General features: G+C 33.2%; 2 long non-coding RNA genes across 2 annotated transcripts; both read left to right on the top strand.

Moving 5' to 3' along the window:
* The first annotated feature begins 11736 nt into the window (after positions 1-11736).
* On the top strand, positions 11737-14313 carry LOC129873638 (uncharacterized). Its single transcript, XR_008762733.1, has 3 exons — positions 11737-12103; positions 13016-13066; positions 14157-14313. It is a non-coding gene; the product is annotated as an uncharacterized LOC129873638 (long non-coding RNA).
* A 782-nt stretch (positions 14314-15095) lies between these two features.
* On the top strand, positions 15096-17529 carry LOC129874302 (uncharacterized). Its single transcript, XR_008762870.1, has 3 exons — positions 15096-15154; positions 15308-15379; positions 15665-17529. It is a non-coding gene; the product is annotated as an uncharacterized LOC129874302 (long non-coding RNA).
* Positions 17530-18435: the final 906 nt, after the last annotated feature.

Genomic DNA, 18435 nt, shown 5'->3' with positions numbered 1-18435 from the left:
GATACAAATATTCTGGGGATGGTAGATTTTGATGTGATATTGGGAATGGATTGGCTTTCTCCCCATCGTACTATTCTCGATTGTTATGCTAAAACTGTTACCTTAGCGATACCTGGTGCCCCGAAGATTGAGTGGAATGGTACTAGTGACTTTTATTCCAGTAAGGTTATCTCATATATTCATGCTCAAAGGTTGATTTCTAGAGGGTGTATGTCTTATTTGGCCTTTATTCAGGATGCCAATGTTGAATCACCTCCTATAGAGACTGTTCTAGTGGTTAGAGAGTTTTCTGATGTATTTCCTACTGATCTTCCTGGTGTTCCTCTGGATAGGGACATTGATTTTGCTATTAACTTAGAACCTGGCACTAAACCCATTTCTATTCCTCCATATCGCATGTCTCTAGTTGAGTTGAAGGAGTTGAAGAATCAGTTGCAAGACTTGTTGAGTAAGGGGTTTATTCGCCCTAGTATGTCGCCTTGGGGTGCACCAGTTCTGTTTGTAAATAAGAAAGATAGGACTATGAGGATGTGTATCGATTACAGGCAGTTGAACAAGGTAAGTGTTAAAAATAAGTATTCTCTTCCCCGTATTGATGATTTATTTGATCAGCTACAGGGAGCGGCATTGTTTTCCAAAATAGACTTGAGGTCCGGTTATCATTTGTTGAAGATTAAGGCGTCAGATATCCCTAAGATAGCTTTTTAGACTCGTTATGGTCACTACGAATTCTTGGTGATGTCATTTGGGTTGACCAACGCCCCCGCAACATTCATAGAGTTGATGAACGGAGTGTTTCGCTTGTACTTAGATTCTTTTGTGATAGTATTCATTGATGACATCTTGGTGTATTCCAAGACTGAGGAAAATCATGTCCGTCATTTGAGGTTGGTACTTCAGAAGTTGAGAAAAGAAAAGTTGTATGCAAAGTTCTCCAAGTATGAATTTTGGCTTGATTCTCTGACATTCTTAGCACACATGGTGTCCAAAGAGGGGATTAGAGTGGATCCAGCTAAGATTGAGGCAGTTAGAGGTTGGACAAGGCCTACTTCTCCTACTGAGATTCGTACTTTTGTGGGGTTAGCCGTTATTACAGACGGTTTGTGTAGGTCTTCTCCACTATTGAAGCTCCATTGACTAGATTAACTCAGAAGGCCGTGGATTTTCATTGGTCTGACGAGTGTGAAGAGAGCTTCCAAAAGCTCAAGACTTTATTGACTTTGGCTCCTGTTTTGCCGCTACCCGAGGAAGGTGTGGGATTTACTGTATATTGTAATGCTTTCGGTGTTGGATTAGGCGGTGTGTTGATGTAGATGGGGAAAGTGGTTGCCTATACCTCGAGACAGTTGAAGGCCCATGAGAAAAACTATCCTACACATGATTTGGAGTTAGCGGTCGTGGTTTTTATGCTTAAGTTGTGGCGTCATTACCTATACGATGTGCATTTTGAGGTCTTCACCAATCATAGGAGTCTTCAGTATATATTCAGTCAGAGGGATCTGAACTTGAGGCAACGTAGATGGCTTGAGTTACTGAAGGACTACGACATGACTATCTTGTATCACCCAAGAAAAGCCAATGTGATAGCAGATACCTTAAGTAGGAAGTCCTCTAGTATGGGGAGTCTTGCCGCGATCCGAGTTGAGTAGCGACCATTAGCTAAAGATGTTCAGAGGCTGGCTAATAGCCTTGTCCGATTACATATTTCAGAGGATGGTGGTGTTCTTGCCTTTGTGGAGGCACGTTCTTCCTTGGTTGGGCAGATTTAGGAGAGGCAGTTTGAGGATGAGAAGATATGTATCATTCGAGAAGAAGGATATCACAGAGTTCGCGTCCAAGTGTTTGACTTGCCAGCAGGTAAAGTGTGAGCACCAGCGGCCTGGGATTATGAGTCAGAGGATGCCTATTCCCACTTGGAAGTGGGAGATGATCACCAGGGGCTTTGTTGTGGGTTTACCTCCCACCGTGGGTGGTTATGATTCTATATGGGCGGTTGTTGACAGACTGACAAAGTCTGTCCATTTTATTCTTGTTAAGGTGAGGTACACAGCGGATAAGCTAGCCCAGTTGTATATTAGTCATATCGTTCGGCTTCATGGTGTCCCAGTATCCATTATTTTGGATCGAGGTTCAGTATTTACTTCGCACTTTTGGCAGGAATTACAGCATGGTTTGGGAACTAGACTTGATATGAGTACAACTTTTCACCCACAGACCGATGGTCATTCCGAGCGGACAATCAAGGTGTTGGAGGACATGCTCCGAGCTTGTGGTATTGATTTTGGTGCTAGATGGGATCAACACTTTCCCCTAGCGTAGTTTGCCTACAACAATAGTTATCACTCCAGTATCCAGATGGCTCCATTTGAGGCTTTGTATGGTAGGCGGTGTCGATCCCCTATTGAATGGTTTGACTTAGCTGAGATGGACTCCTTAGACAGACTTGCTTAGAGATGTTATGGAGCAGGTTCCTAGGATTCAGGGTAGACTCTTGACAGCCCAGAGTAGGCAGAAGAGTTATGCAAATCGGAGAGTTCGACCATTGAAGTTCATGGTGGGTGATCATGTTTGGCTTCGAGTGTCGTCCATGAAGGGCGTGATGCGGTTCGGGAGAAGGGGCAAGCTCAGACCTCGATTTATTGGCTCATTTGAGGTTTTGGCGTGAGTGAGAGAGGTAGCTTATAAATTGGCCTTACCACCTAGCTTATCGGCCGTGCATAACGTGTTTCATGTTTCTATGCTCCGGAAGTATGTTCTTGATGAATCCCATGTGTTATCACTCGATTTAGTGGAGTTGGGTCCAGACCTGACATTTGAGGAAGAGCCTATAGTTATTCTAGATAGGTAGGTTCATAAGCGTAGAACCAAGGAGATAGCTTTAGTAAAAGTACAATGGAAGCACCGTTCTGTCGGAGAGGCGACGTGGGAGACGGAGGTTGATATGTGTGCTAAATATCCTCAGCTTTTCGAAGCTTCAGGTACTTTCTTTTACTTTATGTTCGAGGACGAACATGGTTTTTAGTGGTGGATAATGTAATGACCCGTTAATTCATTTTGAGAACGACTCCTCCTCTTTTCATAGAAGACCCTTTTCGTAAATTTAAGTTAAAAATTTTGGACCTTTCGGTAACTTCGGTTAATTAGTTGAGGGATAATTTTAGAGTATTAATTTAATTGGTGGGCTAAAATATTAATTTATTTAATACTTATACCACTTTTTTATATTTAATAAAATAGGTTAGTAGGGTTTGTTATTTTTAGTACATGATTAATTAAAAAAAAGAAAATAAATAATAATAAAAGAAATATATATATATATATATATATATATATATATATATATATATATATATATATATATATATATATATATATATATATATATATATATATATATATATATAATCACATTAAGCCATCAGATGTAAATGAGAAAATGAGAAACGAACATAGAAACTAGAAAAATAAACATGGAGGAAGAAAGAAAAGAAAGAGGAAAAGAAAATTAAAGGAGAAAAGAAAAATAGGGATTTTCATTTCAAAGCGTCAAGGTAATTATTCTCATCCTTTTCATTAAATTTTTATGTGATTATGAACATATTTTTAGGATATATTGATAGAGAAATAACACTGAAATAAAAAAATATGACCCTAGGGTTCTTCACATAAAATTTTGATTTGGGATCGAATAACGATCCGTTTTAGCTGAAATTTGACATGTGAGTTTATTTTATCATGAGTGAAAATAATCGGAAAAAAATTTTCCGATTTGACTTTAATGACTCGAGATGACTTTTTGACCCAATTTTTTATCTCAAAATAAATATAGCAATATGGGTGTCAATGGATTTGTATTCTTATGAAGATTATGTATTTGAACAGATTTTGATCATTCGAAAGTGTTACAAAAGGCTTAAGTTTTAAAGTAATTATTCAATTTAATTGAGGAAGGTGAATTTTTAAACCTCAGTTTAAGTTTGTAGATGCTTGTATTTCCGTATTATGTGCACTGGGAAGTAATGAGAATTGGACTGGATTATTGACTGTATGATTGACCTTAAAAATAGAGATGAGATTATGTATTTATTTTGGACATGTGAAATGACTATGTTGATATGAGATAGGAAAAGTCATTGTTGTTGGCATGTTATTATCGTGAATCATACGAACATAAATTGATTGCATGAGTTCTGATCTACCGTGCTGAGACTGAAAATGATATAAAATAAATGGGTCGGGCCACACTCTCCGTGGAAGGTATTATGAAACACAGGGATTGGGCCACACGCTCCGTGGCAGGATATGTATATTGAGGGGATGGGTCACAAGCTCCGTGGTGGGTTACATGGACAGAAATGTCCCCCATGGATTCCGGACTATAATTCAGCGGATGTGTACCGATAGAAAAGACATGCATCATCTCATTGCAGTGCATCGCATTTTATTGATATTTGTGAAATTCATGTTTACCACTTATTGCTTTGTGTATATGTTGAACTTGACTTGATATGATCCACTTGATGAGACTACTGATGAGCATTTGTGGACTGTATTATTATTATTGTGTAGAGTGTAGAGTTGGGCTAATTTTATGCAGGTTGTAGTTAAGGAGGTTCGGTTGGGATGACAGGAGTACTTGTATCTATTAAGCTTTGCTTAGTTTTAGTTATCCACTTGCTGAATACCGTGTTGTTTGGTACTCACCCCTTGCTTCTACACTTTTGTAGGTTGTGAGCTCGGACCTGCTTGATCTTCTCACGTTTTATACCACGTCCGAGGCTATCATCTCGAGTGTTGAGGTAGATGTTACATCCATCTAGCAGACACCTCTTACTCTTTTAATATGTTTAAGTCCTATTCTAGAGACAAAGACATCGTGACTGTATTTTCTTTCGTACTTCGGTAATGTATTAGTGGCTTGTACATATGACAACCAATCTTGGGGGAGTTGAATCTGTTTTACGTGTTTTCGATTAAGTTAAATTTTTATTTATTTTATTTTCTTCCGCATCTATTTTCCGTTGGGTATTAGGCTGACTTGTCTCGGTGGGTTGAGATGAGTTCCATCACATCCGTATTTGAGTCATGACAACAAGCGTAACAAATCTATATATTTAATTACCTAGTTTTTAAAGATCTTACAAGATTAGATTAAACAAATACATACCCTACTTATCCATCTATTTAGAAGATGATCTATATAAAAGAAATTGTTATAAATAGAGGCAATACATAATTTAAATTAGACGTGTCTGACTTTTATGATTCTTAGTATTAAACTTATTATGAATTTTAATTAATATTTATAAAAGATATATGCTTATACTCCACAGTCCACGCATTACAAATATTACGTTTGAATGAACAGATATTATGTTTGAAACTTTCATAATCATCAAATAAAATACTTGTTTCACATAACAAATTTAATAAGATACATTTTATAATGTAAAAAAATCATTAAAGCTTGCAATAGCACAACTAAGAAAAACAGAAAAAATAAAGAAGAATTCACTAGCTTATGGTGCCATATATAGATGGATCCCAAATACTCCTCCTCTTGGACACATTGTAATGTCGGAAAAAGACGGATTAAAATTAATTTTAACTTTATAGAGAAAATATCAACTTTAGAAAAGAAGAGTCGCCACTTAATTTTTAAAGAAATTAAGAAAACTTAATTTAAAAAATCTTACATATTTAAGTCTTAAAAATTCAGAGAAAAAGGTATTAGGTTCTTATTTTCACTTTGAGAAGGTGTTAAGCATTCAAAGTGGCCACTAACGCGCGGTTATCCGACGATTTAAAAAATTATTTGACTAACTTTTGAAAATATTAATTTAAAAGAAAACAAAGACTTTAAAATTATTTTTTAGAAAAAATGATGAAAGTTAAACGTTGAAAATAATATACATGTATATAAAAAAAAGTAAAAATTTATCAAATGACTAAGTAAAGGTAGAAAATCATTTAAAGAGTAAATTAACATGAATTGGTTTATCTTTAGGGAAATCTAATTAAGTTAAAATAAATTAAAATTAATATCTAAGCAACCATAATTAACATAAGTAAATAAATTATTACAACCCGAACCAATATAAATAAACAATAAATAACACATGAAAATATGGCCTGACACTTAGTTTCTGTACGCCTCGACTAAGCTGTTGGGCCATCTGCATTTTGAGCCTTAAGCCCAATTCCACTGTATATTGCAGTTGTCTATACACTGTATATTGGATTATATATACAATATATACAACATTATTTTGTATATCAAACTGTATACACACTGTATATCGCATGTTTGTTGCTTGTATTTGTTGTATATCAATGTAAATCAGACTGTATATACACTATATATCAATGTATACAATATTATTTTCTTACATATTGTATTGTATATATATTATATATCAGTGTATACAACACTTTTTCCACCTCTATTCCGTGTATACAACCCAATATCAATATTCAAATCGTGTATATTAGCTTTTTTTCTATGTATCAACTTTTCAGAAATTTGAGCAAGATGATGAGAGACTCAAAACTCAACAATATGTAAGGATAGAGTCCAAAGATAGACTTGAATCGATATCACATGCACCAAAATAAAATTGCATAAGCATCTACTCATTTTAAGCTAAACCAAGAAATATATTATGATATGTTAAAGGTATCAAATTGATGAGCATCCTAGATATGACTAACAACATATATTATATGTAGACAAAGAAAAGGAAAGAAGAAATATATTCAAGTAACTAAAGAACACGCATTTGATATATACGCTTTACTGCTCAAATTTTAAAGAAAGAATTAAATCAATTAGGCCATGAGAGTTCTAATTAAATAATAATTTTAAGTATATTTTTGTTATCTAAATAATGTTAAAAAAAGAATTGAAAACATGAAAATCTATATTATCAAAGAAAACTACTTGAAAAATAATATACAAAACTAAGAGCTTTCATGAAATAGTCTTAACACATGATAGCTAATTAATCCTAACACATGTTAACTATAAGAAATTTCTATCATTAATCTAATTATTCTTAATACATGCTAACTAAAAAAAAATAAGATTACGAATCAACTAAATATAAAACATGAAATAAAGCTGAGAAAAGATTTTACCTCTTTCCGGGCAGTGAGACTGAAGACGACGAGCGGAAAACAACTTCACCACCAACCAAGAGCTTGATGGAACTCCAATCTACAAAAAGAAAAATTGAAAATTTAGACTCGAACCTTCGTGGGTTTGATGTTATAAGAACACTGTTCTCAGCCTAAATTTCGACTTCAATCTCCTATTTTCCTCAAAGAAAAATATAGATTGAAAACTAGAAATTTTCACAACTTTTAGACTGGGACAAAAGTCCAAAATCCTAGCCAAGTTAAGAAAATTTCTAACTTTGGAGTAGCTAAAAAAGTCGCCCACTTCTTTTCTCTTTTTAATAAGAATATGAGCTTTTATATAGGCTCCAAAAATTCCAAATCCGTCTAGGATTTTCGATGTGGGAGATTGGAAAATTTTTATTTTTTTCGAAAAACCTAAAAATTTCAAAAATGCAGACTATAATTAAACTAACCTAACTAACATTGTATTTAGTTAAAAATAAAATCTTTTTGAGATGATTTTCGAATAACTACATAAATAGTAATCAAAGATATAGTTATATAGAAATATGTATATTATACTAAAATTTATAAAAAGATAAAAATAATTAAGAATAACATGAAAATATCTTTATTTTTATAAAATCCAATTATTTCAAAATGTTCGAAATTCAAAGAAACTTGATAGCTAATTTGCGTTGTGGAGGGCCAAAATTGGGTGTCAACACACATTAGAGTAACAATGCTTATAATTAGGGGTGTTCACGGTTTGGATAAAAATCTATCCAAATCGAAAAAACAAACCAAATTGATCAAATAAACTGATTTTTTATTTGGTTTGGTTTGATTTTATTTGGTTTTACATTTTTAAAAATCGATAATATTTAGTTTGGTTTTGGTTTCATTCAGAAAAACCCAAGAAATAACTAAACTGATAAATTATATACATATTTTTTTTATAATTATATATACATAATATATTGTTTTTTATAAACACTTTTCTAGGCAAAAAAATGCAACACGCTTCCTTAAAATAGTAAGGTATGATGTTTCTTTTATTTGTACAATCACATCATTAGTTTATGCATTATACAGTAAGTTTATGTTGTTTAATACATTGATTTAGCTAACATTATAAGCAAGAAGTTAAACATAATTAAAGTTTTGGTATAAGAATTATAAGATCCAAAATGGCACGAAGACAATTTATTTTTTCTCTTTTGAATGAATTGTTTCTTCTATTTTTGTGTATTGTTAATAACCGAATAACCAAACCAAACCAAATCAAAACCGATAACAACCAAATTGATAGATATATATTTTATTTGATTTGGTTTGATTTTAATAATTTTAAAGCTGATTAAATTGATTTGATTTTAGTTTTAATCAATAACTGACCCAAATCGATCCATGAACACCCTACTTATAATCACACCATGTCTGTACTTGAAGCCATGGAAGATGCACAACCTATTTATGCTTCTATTATTATATCTTACAGGTTGCTTTTGAAAAAGTTGGAGAGTCTAGTAATTTGCTATAGTTTTCGTTAAGCCAATAAAGTAGCCATTTTTTAAATCCAGAATAGGTTCAAAGCTAACACCGTACGTCCATCCAAGCAAATATCATGCCAATTCCGTCAAATCCTATCGTACCTGTAATCAGGGCGGATCAAGAAGGGGTGACTTTTACTAAACTGTATTAAAGACTATTTGTAACAAGTTAGCCTGTTTTGACGATTTATTTGTAATTACTAGTAACAATGACAATGTAGCAACGACTTCTAAGTTTGTAACCTATTAACTATATATATAATATATCCTATTATCCAAAAAAAAAAAATGAGAAGTTGTAAATTACATAAAAGCACCAGAAGTAACGCACCTGAAAGGTTGACAAATGAGAAGAAAAATAATAGAAGACAAAAAATAATTAAAAGAACAATATCTTTGACAAAATAAAATGAAAGCAAATTTGAAAAACTAAACTTGTAATTATTTCCTCCCGTTAGAAATTGAGGAGTATAATTATTTTCTTTAATTACATTCAATTATATGCTAATTAAGTAATTACTCGATAAAACAAACACAATCAAATACTATCACAAATAATGCAGTACAGATATGTGAAGAGTTTCTTACGAAAGCTTATTGTATTTGCTTATTTTATTTTGCTATTGATAGATTACTTTCTGTTAGGACTTAGGAGTATCATTTACAATATTTATGTCAAACAAATACTATCACAAATAATAATTTTATGCAGAGTACAAATTAACATCTGTTTTGTCTGAATTTAGATATGAACTTCTCAAAATTTTTAATAAATTTTTCATGTAATGAAATTGCATAAACAAATTATAAAATATTATCTGTATAGGTAAAAGAAAAGAAAAAAAAATCTCGTAGAGTAAACCTGTATATTAGAGCCATTACTTTGTAGTATTTTATTTTCTTTTATCTTAAATTGAATATCTCATTTATTTTCCCTATTTTGAGAAAAAGTATTTTACTTTATTTAATTAAGTGAAATCTTAAAAATATGAAAATCAGCAAATCGTGTTTATATTTTAGATAATTTAAAGTTGATGATTTCATCAGTGTACGTTTAGTACGTCTAGTTACCTGTCTAAGGTCCGAAATATTTCTCTTCATTCTGTCTGCAACTGAATATGACTTTTATTTTTTGAAATCTGGTACTTAGCATATTGTTGTGTACATGTGTTATTTTATTTATTATAAATAAATGCTTAAACAATTCTTGTCATCTTTTTTAAATTTTTTACGACTTTTTAATTATTGTTCACCTATTCTCAGTTTTTGTGTTTATTTTATATATATATATATATATATATGATTCATATAATATGAAGAATAAATGTTCATAGGGTTAATTTGAAACTAACACTGATAGACAAAATAATTTATTTTGAACCAAGTAAAATTTGAAATGATCTGTTTGAACAGCACAACATTTGGTAAAATAGTTATCGTCCAACATTTGGTAAATTATTATAGTTAAGTGATAAAAAAAATTACACGCAAACACGCACATTTATTTGTTTGTTGAAAGGACAAATTCATCGATGATCCCATAAAGTTGGCACCAACTTTCACTTAGGCACCTAAATCAGGAGATGTTCATTTTAGACACCTAATGTAAGGGTCTGATGTGTCATGTTGACACTTTTTAAACAGCTGGCATCTCGCGTGTTTTCCACCTACTTGAGGCGCGTAAAAGCTATTTTTTCATCTGATGTGGCATCAAACAAGGCCTATAACGGTCATATCTCTCTTATCTATATATTTATGCCCTTTCTTCTTCAATTTTGCCCTAATTTCTTAGTTTGTTTCTATAATTTGAAAAAAGAAAAAGGCAAAAATCAGTTTTCTCTCTTGTTCTTTGTTTTTCTCTCTTTCATGTCACTCTTCTCCTACACTTCCATGTCGAGCTTCTCCAACTCTTTCGTGGACTCTTTGGATGATTGTCGATATTGTAAATGTGGTAATGAAGCACTATTAAAGACTTCTTAGACCCAACTAAATCCAGGTCGTAGATTTTTTACTTGTTAACTTTCAAAGGTAAAGTAATTCTTTATGTTAATATTTTTACTCATATATTGCAACTTTTATTCAATGTGAATCTTAAAGCTTCATTTATTTTCGGTAAGTACAACAAAAGAGGAATAAATATTTTTTGTTAATTGTGGGCTTCTAAATTTTTTTTCTGATTGATTTTGTAGAAAATGAGTGATTGTGATTTTTTTTATTGGTATGAAGATCGACACCCTCCTCAAGCAAATAAGGTGATCTGGGGTTTGTTGAAGAAAGTCAAGGCTTTTGATGAAAAAATAAATCAAGCAAAAAATATACTTATTGTTGGTGTGATCGCTACTGGATTGGTAATGTTTGGAATATGGAGATTGAAGCATAATTGTTAAAATGTGTTGTGTTGTTCAGGCATAGGTGGTGGTCTATCAGGTATAGGTGGTGGTGTAGTATTATTTTAATGTTGGTGTTGTTGTAAAGTTGTCTATGTTTTGGATGAAATGAATCTTCATGTTGTTGTTGTTGCTGTAAATTTCTAGCTAGGGCCACATTTGTATGTATTTTGATGTTATTGTTGTATACAATTCACAACTTGTTGAAGTGAATACATATTTCACTTATTAAAAGTTTAAAATCCTACAAATTGTTGGATATTGTGGTAGCTTTTCATTGCCTTCATCAATGGTATTCTCCAGCATCTCTATTTGAGAAACAAGGCGACAATTGCATTATGTGACATGATAATTGTTATGACCCGTATTTTTCACATTAGGACAATTTGGGGATAATGGTAATAAGTCAAGGGCAAGGCTATGGTTGACCTTGTTGGATACAAAATTCTTATGACTAAATTGAAATGTGGAAATATTGGAAATTTATTAAGGGTAAAAATTGAAATTTCTCATGTGGAAATACCATAAAAGATTAAGGACAAAATTGGAATTACTCATGTGGAAATACCATAAAAGGTTAGGGGTAAAATTGGAATTTTACATGTGGAAATACCATAAAAGGTTAGGGATAAAATTGGAATTTCACACGTGGAAATACTATAAAAGGTTAGGGGTATACTTGGAATTTTACATATGGAAATACTATAAAAGGTTAAGGGCAAAGGTGGAATTTCAACTTGGAAATATTAGGAAAGGTGAGGGGCAAAATGGAAATTTCACATGGGAGCCTTAGTCATAAAATCCTAGAATTCTCTACACAATTTGAGAAAGAAGAAGAGCAAAGGAAAGAAGAGAAATCAAGAGAGAAAATCGGACAAGAAGATCAAAAAATTACCCCTTCAAATTTCATCCCAAAAATTATAATTTTCTAGTATTCCTACTAAGTCAAGGGTGCTCTACAACATGGTGTAGTTTTTTTGGAAGATAGGAGGCTTGTTTGGTTGATTTGAAGCTTTGGTAAAGTGAAGAAGTTGGAAGGAAAAGGTAAGAATTAATCCAATTTCTTTGTGTTATGAAGTTTGTTTATGTTGTAGTAAGTAGAGATGTGTAGAATCCATGGAAATATGGAAGTTATATGGTTGGATTTGGACATATGAATAAGTTATGTGTATGTAAGATTGTTGGCAAGAAGACTTGAATTTTTGTGTAGTATTTTTATGTAGTATTTTTGGGTAGTAGTTGAGTAGTAGTTATGATAGTTAATTGATGTTGAAAATGGAAGTTGGATGAAATTTATTAAAGTTGGAAAAATGGGTTAGGTGATGTAATGGGAAAAAAATTATGTTTGTATAATTTGTTAGTTGTGGTTATGGTTTTTGGGATATAAATGAAGTTTAAATGGTGTAAGTTGGTATTAAAATGGATTATAGGAATTATGTAATTTTAGTATAATATTATAAGAATATGGAGGTAAGTTATTAAAAGTATGGATTGTTGTTGTTGATTATGAAGTTGAAAGAAGGAAATGAATTTGATGATGAAGTTGAAAGAAGAAAATGAATTGTAATATTTTTGTTGTATTTATGAAATTTTGAGTGAAATATGGAATTGATGAAAATTGGATAACTTACTTGGAATATTTTTCACTTATGTTGGAATGAGTTGAAATTAATTATGGATATGAGATATTCATATTTATTTGGAAATGCAAAGTTTGGTTGAAAGTTGTTGCACTAATTGGAAAATTACACCAATTTATGTTATGGTGTGTTTAAATTGATTATTGATGAAATTGATGTTGTTGTTGGCTTGGTTGTTGATATTGTGGCCGAGTTGTAATCTCGGGGTTGTCATATATATAGGGGAGATACTGCCAAAATTTTTGTAGACAAGTATTGGAAAAAATGAATTCTTAAAGTCTTATGAATAGTAATTGGTAAATGTGACCAATTGTAGATTTTGGAGAAAATGGAAATTGAACTTGGACAACCGTAAAAGGCCAAAAAGGTATGTAAAGCTTTACATTTTCTTCTCTTGGCATGTCCTAGATGTAATAGGAGTGAATACGAACCTCGGGGATCACTCTACTCGTCGGAATCGACGCTCGAAAATTTCCCTTTTCTATTCAATAGAATTGAATTAGGTAATTATGAATAGTTTTGGAAAAAATTGTCTAAACTTCTAGATTTTGCACAAATGAATTCCGAATACCTTGAAACTCTTCTAAATAATGTTATGAAGTCTAACGCACGTGATTTGTATACGCCACCTCATTTGACCGAGGTGGTCCCCACTATTCTGAATTTTTCTTCGTTATTCCGTTTGAATTACGGTAGGTAGAATTTGAAAGAAACTCTTTGCTATGCTTCCTAATATTATATGAATAATTATTCTGATAATTCCCATAATATATTTGGAAGTACGGAGATAATTCGGAAAATACTATTTTTACGTAGACTATTGTGATATTGGAAGTACTTGTACTATTATTATTATTCAAGTTTCCTTTTATGATTTGTTATCGAAATTATGCCATCGAGTCTGTATAAATATTTTGTAATTTAAATTGCATTTAGTTTCTCACTACTCCACTCGTGGATGCCTCAATGCTTCTTTCACTGAGCCTGGGCCAGGATATGTTTTCGTGCGTATTTCTCTGCATTGTTCGCCGTGTCCCGACGTGAGGGGGCAGGTATGACATGTACATGGGGTGGTAAATGTTATGCCACGGAGTTATGCTGTGCCATGTACATATATGTTTGTTATATGATATGATTTGATATGGCCATCTGATATGATATGATTTGTTACGGAGATATTCCCTACTCTGGTGTTATGATGTGCTGTGGCGCCAATGACAGGAGGGCGACCACGTTTTGTTCACCGAGTCCCATAAAATGGGGCCGGATACGGCATATGTATTTGCATATATGATTTGGGATTATGAAAAGTATTTTGAAATTCTGAACATTTATTTTATTTTCTGCACATACTATTCAGATTATGATTTTATTTATTACAATTCATACTTTACATATTCGGTACATTTTTCGTACTGACCCCCTTTCTTCGGGGGGGCTGCGTTACATGCCCGCAGGTACCGAAGTTCGATTTGCTGATCCACCTGTTTAGGATATTTGCTGCGTCGTTGACAGTGCTCCCTTGTTCGGAGCTTGTATTTTGGTACTGACTTTATCTCTGTATATTTGGATATGTTGGTCAGGGGTACGACGGGGCCTTGTTTCGTCATATGACTATGCTATCATCTGTAGAGGTCTGTAGACAGAGTTATGTCGTGGGTTTTGGATATATGGTTTGGATCTTTGTGTGTGTTGTGACAACCTTTCAACTCTCGTGCGTATATCTACTTTTATGATATATTTAGTAATTTCTACTAATCACTACATTTGTTTATTCGAAAAAAAAAATAGCCAAATTTGGGATAAGGGTACGTTTGGGTGCCCAACTTGGGCACCAGTCACGGCCTACGGGGTTGGGTCGTGACAATAATTTAATACCAAAAATATTTAACAATATCACAATGTAACTCAAAAACATAATTCATAATGAACTCAAAGTTAGCATTATGCTAAATACCACGATCAGTGGATTGGTTTAACAAGGTTACAATCCTCAAAAGTGTTTATTACGTTACATAGCAAAAAGTATTCAAAGCTAGTGCTGTTGTTACTTCTTCTTTTTGTTTGCCATTTGTTGCAACTGAGAGGTAGTGACAGCATTTCTATTTTTCCATCTCAAATCTCTAGGCTTAAAACCAAGGTCTATGCATGTTGAACTTGCATCCTTAAAATTTGAACCTGTTGGTAGAATTCTTTGACTTGAAGTCCCTGACTGTTTTTACAGAAAAAGAGAAATCAAAATTAGTAAGTAAGCAGCACTTGTGAAGATTAGTATGTAACCAAAGGAGAAAACAACATACATAGAGTATCTGGGTTCCACTTGCACTTGTGAATATGTCAAATCCAACATTACTTGATCCACCATATGATGGTTTTTTTGTCCCCCTTCTTGCAGAGTTTTCTCCAGTTGCTGCAACTCCTCTCTTTTATCCAATAGTCTCTTTTCTCCTCCGAGGTAGTTGACTTGCTATTCCTCTTGTAAAAGAAATACTTGTATCTACATATGATGGTGGTTGGCTTGAGCTTGTATCATTCACCCTCTTAACTCTACTTGTATCAGCACAAACTGTTGTTGAGGAAACATGCTTGCTTGATGTTGTTGATGCAGGTTGGCTGAATGTTGTTGGTTCAGGTTGGCTGAAGTTTTTTGGTTCAGGTTGGCTGAAGTTTTTTGGTTCAGGTTGGCTACTTCCTTGTGAGCTTTGACCAGTAAATTGTGAAGTATGGCTAGCTGCTTCTGAACTTTGACCAGCAACCTGAATATTTAAGCACAAAATATATATTCATTAAAAATTCAATAAGTGATTAAAAAAGACATAAGCAAGTATAAATTATGTTACCTTACAATATCTCTTGTTATGACCTTATTGTTTACATATGGAGCAAGTCTGTTTCACCCTTTGTTTGGACATTTTTCCATACTTCTTTCTTGGTTCATCTTTGTCCTTTCTTCTATTTCTTGCAGGTCTGTCAAGCATTGGTTAGGTTCAAGAGGTTAAATCCTTGGATTGTTAGTTTCAGGCCACATCTTCATATTTGAAATTGGTTGGATGAAATGACTATAAGCCTTTAAGAAGGTATCCTTCTTATACCAATGCTCCACAAGAGGGTCAGGCTCCTGTTCTATGTGGCACAAAGCAGAAATAGCATGTTGGCATGAAATGCCTCTCAGTTGTCAAGTTCTACAACTACAAACTCTATCAGCCAAGTTAACTGTATACTTGTACTCTCTTTCTCCAATCTCAAACCCAACATCAGCATTCCAAAGCACCTTGCATGTCCTAGACTTGTCCTTATTCTCCTCTAAGATAAGTCTAGCACCATAGGTGCAATATCAGATATTCAGGTGTTGGCAAACTTAATCATTTTCATAGTTCTTGTCATTATCTTTCTCTTAATTTTCTCCAGCATGATTATTATAGATTTGTGTCTACATGATATGATCCATGAGTTAAAGGTCTCACACATGTTATTTTCAACTACATCACATTTGAAATGCTCTTGAAAGAATTCCCTAACCCATGACACTTTTGGATAATGCAATAAGTCAGCACAAATATCATTACCAAGTTTGCTCATTTTATGAAGCTCATCCTTGAACTTCACTTCGAAACTTGCCTTTGAACATCTCCAAAATTGTTTTCTCCTTTTCTCTCCCTTTCAGGTTTGATTCCAATTAGACCAAATATGTCTAGCACACCTTCTAACTTCAGCATTTGGTAGCAGTTCATCAACAGTTGCATGAAAACCCTGCAAAGAAAATAAAATGCAATTCAATACTTAATAGATAATCTAATAGCTTTAGCAAATGTAATAGGTAATTACCTTTTGCATATCTGCCATCACAGTAAGACCTTGTCCAGTACCCAACTACATGTCCTCTTTCAAGTAATTGATAAAGAAACTCCAACTATGCGTAGTTTCCTTATCTACAACTGCCTAGGCTATAGGAAACATCTAATTGTTTCCATTCTTGCCAACTGTTACTAGAAGTTCACCCTTGCAAGCACCCTTTAAGAAACATCCATCAAATCCTATTATTCTTCTACATCCTTCCTTCCACCCCCTTTTCAATGCATCCAAGCACACATAGAAGTATACAAACAAATTCTTTTCTGGTGCAGTTTCTCTATCCATTATTAAAAAAATAAAACTATCAAGATTGGTCTATTTTATAACCTCAGCATAATCACATAATCTTGCAAATTTCATATTCCAGTCACCCATGGATTCTCTAAGAATCATTAGCTTTGCCTTGTAACAGATGGTCCTACCCACATACAATTCTAACTTCTCCCTGCACAATTCTTGTATTTCCCAAATCTTTATGGATGATTGTTTAGTTATTTCATCCTTGAATTTGTTTGTTAGGAATTTACTTGTACACATTTTGTTCTTATTTGATGGAGAACACTTATGTATAGGATGGTAGTTCTTGATCAAAAAGTTATCATAATCTCTATCAATTGCACCATAACACAACCATTTGCATTTTTCTTTGAATTTACATTTAGCCCTCACTCTATGAATTTCATTAAGCCTTAACTTAATCTGATAATTATTTCCTACTGCATAATTTATCAAAGCCTTTCTAAATTGTTTAGCATTTTTAAAAATCATTTCAAGTTCAAAAATAGTAACTTCACATTCAACATCATACCTGACATTTTTACTCTTCCTTCTTCCTGATTGATCAACACCCCTAACAACTTCTACATCTACCACATCTGTGCTATTATCACTATCACAGTCTGAGTTATCAATATACTCTTCATCTCCTCCTAATCTACCAACATATCTATCCTTCTTATTTCTTTCAATATCTTCAAAGCCTCTATCAATACCAGCTTCACCTACTGGTATTTCTTCAGGTACTTTCTTTTTTCTCTTAGGATTAAGATTTCTTTTATTCCTCATTTCAGATCTAAAAGATCTCAATTCTTCATCAACATCTGAACCATCTTCATCAGGAATGACATTTATATCTGGTCACTACTATGCAAATCTGACTCATTCACATCTGAAATATCCTCAGTCTCATTCACATCTGAAACAGCCTCATTCTCCACATTTCCAATATCAACAGAGTCTGGCCATGCTAAAAGACCAGCTGGAGTTGACAATTTCTCTAACTCATCAATTTCATGGACCACATAAACATGAAATTCATCACCAGCTATTAAGTTTTTCACATAGTCTAACAACTGAATATCAGAAGTAACTTGAACATATTCATTGTTAATTTCATTTTGACTGTAAAAACCCTTCACATTTGTGTACCCAAGGTCTTCAATGTATAAAAGAAACTCGACAAGGCTAAAATGATATTTATCAATGACAATGGCAAATACATCTATTTATCCTCTGTAAATAGGGTTAGGGTCTGCGATAACATGACCCCCATGATGAAAACATGTCAATATATAGTCGTCCATATCTCAAAAAGAAGACCCCAACACAAGGAAATACTCAAAAAGCCCCTTACTTTATCAGTGCAATTTCAAAAAAAAAAACTTAGTGGAAAAATGCTAACAGAGAGTGGACACAACCAGAACATACACCTTCTTCTTCAAGGATGAAACATGCAAACACAAGAAGTAGTTGATAGAAATGTCAAAACGCCCAACAAAAATGCAATCTCCAACACTTGATTTCAACCTTTAAACCTGGAAATTGGCAACATAAACTAACATAACAGTTAGTACTAACTAAGAATTGAATGAAAATCAAGAAAGA

Source organism: Solanum dulcamara, chromosome 11 (assembly GCF_947179165.1).
Source record: "Solanum dulcamara chromosome 11, daSolDulc1.2, whole genome shotgun sequence".
Taxonomy (NCBI): domain Eukaryota; kingdom Viridiplantae; phylum Streptophyta; class Magnoliopsida; order Solanales; family Solanaceae; genus Solanum; species Solanum dulcamara.
This window is presented reverse-complemented; position numbering and strand designations above follow the sequence as displayed.